Genomic DNA, 5,629 nt, shown 5'->3' with positions numbered 1-5,629 from the left:
GGCTCTGTGTTGACTGCTCGGAGCCTGGAGCCGGCTTTGGATTCTGTGTCTCCCTCTCTCTCTGCCCCTCCCCTGCTCACGCTCTGTCTCCGTCTCAGAAATAAATAAAACATCAAAAAAAAAATTTTTAAAAAGCGTGCTGGACTGCTTGGATGCAAATTCAAATTTCCTGCCGTATGACCTCGGCAAGTTATTTAACTTCTCTGTGCCTCGTGAAGCGGGGCTAGAAATACACTCTACCTCCTAGATGGTGGTGTTCAAATCACATGAGACGTGCAAACTGCTCAGCACAATGCCGGCACGTGGTAAGAACCCCCAAGTTAACGTGGAGGCCATTAGGACTCTGTACCTGGGAGGATAGCACTTCCCCACCTATGAAGTTCAGTAGGGCCATGTGACTCGCTCTGGCCAATAAAATATGTGGAGATGTGATGCGTGGAACTTGGCCGGTAAGACGTCTTCGGAGCTAGATTCCCTCCCCCTTTCCATCACAGCTGTGGACGCACCTGCTGAGGTGGATCCCTGTGTTCTCCAGTGGTTGCCACGAGCAGAGGCCCCTGCTTCCCTGGACCAGGCACCTGACGGGCGTGAGAATTAAGCTTTTGGGAGTAAAGCCTCTAGAATGCTTGGTGTGCTTCTTTTACTGCATCCAGAGCCTGACCACTCCCGGTTAACACAATCACTCATAACCAGTTGACTCTTGACCGACACAGGTTTGAACTGTGCGGGCCCACGTACATGTGGATTTTTTACAGCACGGTACCATCAGTGTGTTTTCTCTTCCCTGTGATTTTCCAAGAACGTTTTCCTCTGTCTAGCTTACTTTATTGTAAGAATATAGCATCGAATACATATGATATGCAAAATGTGTGTCAACGGTTAAGCTATTTGCATTTACGTTTTGGGGGAATCCAAAATTGATATGCACGTTTTTGACTCTTCGGTGGGGGGGGGGGGTGGTCAGTGCCCCTAATCCCCACGTTGTTCGTGGATCGAATGTATTTTAGCTTTAGGATGCGGTGCCCGAGGAGACTTCTTCTTATTCCATACTCACGTACCTTCTCTTCTGGGAAGAGGCAGGTGATGGGATGGACAGAGCCCAAGCTCTCGCTCCACAGATCTGGGTTTGAATCCTGCCTGGTGGTCGTCTAGCCCTGCGTTTTCAGGCAGACTATTTAATTTCTCAGAGCCTCAGGGTCCACACGTGACAATTCCTCCTTGGGGGTTGGGGTTGTGGGGGCTCCAGGTGCTGTGGGAGAAGTGGGCGGCACAGGCTGGCAAGTCGTGCCCGTCGTGTGACCAGGGTTGCTGATAGACCTTTCGGTGTGGACCGCAGCACATCACCTCCTCCAGAGCTAGGCAGATGTGTGATAGTTGCTCACAGTCCTTCTCCGACCATTGGAACTGGGCTGGCATCTCCCATCTTCTCCCCAGGAACCGCTCCCCACCCTCTCCACCTCTTCCTGCCCCAAGGGCTGACCTGTATGGACACACAAGCAGACCGTTGGTTTCCATTGGATTTGGGACCAGTGGAAGGGAAGAAAGAATTGGGGATATCTATGCCTCCCATTTACATCCCTAGCTACCACCCTGTGACGTCGCCTCAGGCCGCCATTGCCCCTTGATCCCAGGCTTCTGCTCCTCTCAAGGTCGCCTCACCACATGAGGCTCCCCGGGGGTACAGTAACCGCACACGGGGGTAGTAAGGGCCATGCTGTTGCCGTGCTCCGGCACCATCCTTGGGGCTCCCACAGCCCTTCTGGAATGATCCTATCTTAAGTGTGCCATCTCATTCCTGCTGAGATCCCAGTGATGCCTCAGCACACTCTCTTCTCTGTCTCATTTCCTGGGATTTTTCTTGCCGGTCTTGCTTCCCGCGGCCAGAGCCTTCTGCACGCATAGCAGAGTGGCCCGGCCACCTCTCCCTATGCCTCATCCGTCCAGTTATGTTACCGACATGCTCCTAAAGCAGAAACTCTCAAATCTTTGTTGGGTACCTGCCCGGATTGCGCGGGAGGACTCTCCTCTGGGTGCACATCTGGAACGGGTGTAAAAGTACAGAGGTCTGGATTCTGCCTCAGACCCATTATATCCAGATCTCCGGGTGGGACCTGGGATTCGGGTAAGCAGACAAGGGTTGAGAAGCAACCGAGGAAAAAGGTTGGCAACTGCGTGTTCACGAGGCCGCGATGCACCGAGTTCCTGTTAATTATGTTATGATTGTGCAAGAAGCTTGAATTTGGATGTGATCACGTTCATGGCTATCTGCTCATTCAGCACGGACATGTGTGCACGGATGTGCCTGGGTGTGCGCGTGAGCTGGCCGGCCCGTCCGCTCAATGTCCCATGAGGCGGCCCTACCCACTGCTCCTCCCCAGCCTTCGTCGTGCTATTCCCTCCCCGACAAGAGCAGAAGAGAAATACCCTCCCTTCTGCTCATGGAAACCGTCCTGTCCCGCAAGTCCCCCCAGCTTCAGCCTACCATTGCTCGTAGCACACAGAGGGGGAGAGGGCCCCTTTGGTCATGTACTGTTTCACGCACAGCCTGAGCGGTACGGGAACAGCCCCGCTGTGCGTACATTGTGAGAACGAGGACTAAGTTTTGAACTTTCTTCCTCCTCCTTCTCTTCCTGCCTATTGACTGTCTCATCTATGCCAGGGACCGCGCAGGGCCCTCCTTCACGCGTCAGGTCATTAATCTTTGCAGCCTCCCCATGAAATAAACATTATTATCACCATTTACAGATAAAGCGGCCAAGGCTCTAGGTGGGTGGGTGGCTGGGGCGGTGGGGGGGGGTTGTTGGTGGTGAATAACTCATCCAAATGGCAGAATTGGGTTTTTAGCCCAGGTCTGTCTGACTCCAGATCCTTTGCTGTATATGAGTGGTTGTCAAACTCCGATCTCAGGCTCCTTCACACTCTTAAAAATGATTGAGGATTCAGGGGCGCCTGGGTGGCGCAGTCAGTTGGGCGGCCGACTTCAGCCAGGTCACGATCTCGCGGTCCGTGAGTTCGAGCCCCGCGTCGGGCTCTGGGCTGATGGCTCGGAGCCTGGAGCCTGTTTCCGATTCTGTGTCTCCCTCTTTCTCTGCCCCTCCCCCGTTCATGCTCTGTCTCTCTCTGTCCCAAGAATAAATAAAAAAAAAGTTGAAAAAAAAAATTAAAAAAAAAAAAAATGATTGAGGATTCTAAAAAAGCTCTTGTTGGCATGGGTTATAGCTGTCAATATTTATCATATTAGAAATTAAAGCTGAGAAAGACATAAACGTATGTATTTCACATAAAGTAGCAATAATAAACCCATCACATATATAACACCCGTGACTCTGAAAATGAAAATTAATGATGTTTTCCAGAACAAAAAGACAGTGAAAAGTGGCATTATTTAGCATTTTACAACTCTTTATTATCGGTTTTCATAGAAGACAGTTGGATTCTTCTAGCTGCTTCTGCATTTGACCTGTCCCAATACCACAGATCACCTAGCCTCTGGAAAACACCATCCACTTCTGAGACAGTGAGAGTGAAAAAGGCAAATCACTCCTTAGCGTTGTCAGGGACATTGTTTTGAACCCACGAACCCCTGGAAAGGTCTCGGGGACCCCCGCAGGGGTGCCTGGGCAATACTTTGAGAACCGCTGTTCTAAGTCGGTCAGCTCTGTCTTCTCTTGGCTTTCTCACAGTCTCTGGGTACTACTCGTCTTCAGCACGGTCTGGACGGCTTGGGCTCGCATCTGTTGTTGGGTAACATGAGGGTTGGAACGTGGGCAGCCACTGAGCTTGGTTCTGCCACCGAGTCATGGAGAGAGGCTGCTATGGTCCGGTGAGTAGCCTACGTTCTCCATGCTGTACAGGGGACATGGGAGGTGCCGTGTATTCTTGCCCAGTCTTCGCAAGAATTTGCGAGCTCAGCTTTCTAATGATCCCATGACCCGAGCGAATCACCGACGTTTATTTTCAAGGGAAAATACAGAAAAACGCACAAGTTTCTCTCGTAAATTGGGCATCAGAAAGTATCCCCGTTGGCGTGGGGAGGTAGGAGGATGAGTAAGTGGAACACAGGGGATTTTTAGGGCAGTAAAACTGTTCTGTATGATTCTGCGTAACGGTGGACACAAGTCATCACACGTTTGCCAAAACCCATAGAATCTCCGGCCCCAAGAGTGAGCCCTAATGCGAACTAGGACTTTAGTTAATAATAATGTATCAATGTCAGTGCATCGATTAGAACAAATGAGCCACATGAATGCAAGATGTTAATAATAGGGGGAAATATAGAGGGAGGGTCAGTGGTTCTGTGGAACTCTGTACTTTCCGACCATTTTTCCGTAAAGCTAAGACACTAAACAAGACAAAAACAGTACAGAACAGCCCTGCCAGTCTGGATGTTAGCCAGAGGCCCTGTGGTTTTGGGGGCTGGGGTGGTCCAACGGAAACCCCTGAATTGCTGTCCCGGCTGTGCCACCAGACTGGGAAACTGTACCCACTCCCACATCATGACTGCAGACGTGATGTTCTCTTGGGATTTTTCTCCCATTCTCTGTAGCTCCCAAGAGTCTACAGTAGCATCAGCTAGGCTTTGTAGGGTGTAATTCTGGTGGTAAGACTAGTCATTAGAGGATTGTGTAAAAGACTCCTAGCGTTGTTTAATTACTTGGGAACTATCAGCGCATCATCACGGGGATGATGGGCCCTCTAAAACACAATGAAGCAGGAACACTCTATCTATGGCTGGGGAGCCTCCTGGAGTCGGGGAGAGCGTCTGGGTGGGAGCCCCAGCTCTTCTCTCCGGGCCACTTGGGGTGGGAATCAACAGGGAGGCGTTTGGTGATTGCGGGATGGGTTGGAGGACGTGCCTAGCTGAGGTGTGTGAACTGCTAGTTCATTGCCAAGTCGGGCGGACAGGCCTGGGCTTGCTGTGACGCGCCAGCCCGCCCCGCCCCAAGTCTTGTTTTAAACAAGCCCTGTTGGAGAATGGAATCTGTTCTTGCTCTCCTTGGTCCCTGGGCATCTGCGGATCCAGGGCCAGGACTAGGGTGAGGCCAGAGAGGCACCCTAGTCCTGGCCTTGCCCCTACCATATGCCTGACCTCGATGGCCATGTTACTCTCCAGAGCTGTCCCCTGACTTCACCGCACCTGAGTTACATGCATTAGGAATCGTTCTCAATGTGATCGCCTCAATTTCTCCCGCCCCCGCCCCCAGGGCCCGTTTTCTTCCCCAGCTCCTTCCAGGCTGGCAGTCTCAAGAAATGCGCTTGACTCTGGAAAGTTCCTTCCACAGTCCAATGAGCACACAGGCTCTAAGAAAAAAAAAAAAAAAGTGCTTCGGAGACAATAAGTGGTTGTTCTGAGATTGAAAGCGGAGACCCTAGTGACAAGGCACGGGGGAGGCCTTCTCAAAGGCTTTCCTGAGACTTTCTGCTTTCGGGTGGGGGCATAGAGGGGGTACCGTTTGGGAGCACAGGTGCCGCGGCGACCCTCTCAAAGAACCTGTCTGTTTGTTTGTTTGGGGGTTTGCCTTTCGGTTGTCTCTTTGCTCGCACTTAATTAGTGATATTATAACTTTCAATTTAATCATTGACCTAAATGAGTTGTATTTCTGTCTCAGCAGGAGGCTGGCCGGGCTGA

This window comes from Puma concolor, chromosome D2 (assembly GCF_028749965.1).
Source record: "Puma concolor isolate L17-30 chromosome D2, mPumCon1.1.hap2, whole genome shotgun sequence".
Taxonomy (NCBI): Eukaryota; Metazoa; Chordata; class Mammalia; order Carnivora; family Felidae; genus Puma; species Puma concolor.
This window is presented reverse-complemented; position numbering follows the sequence as displayed.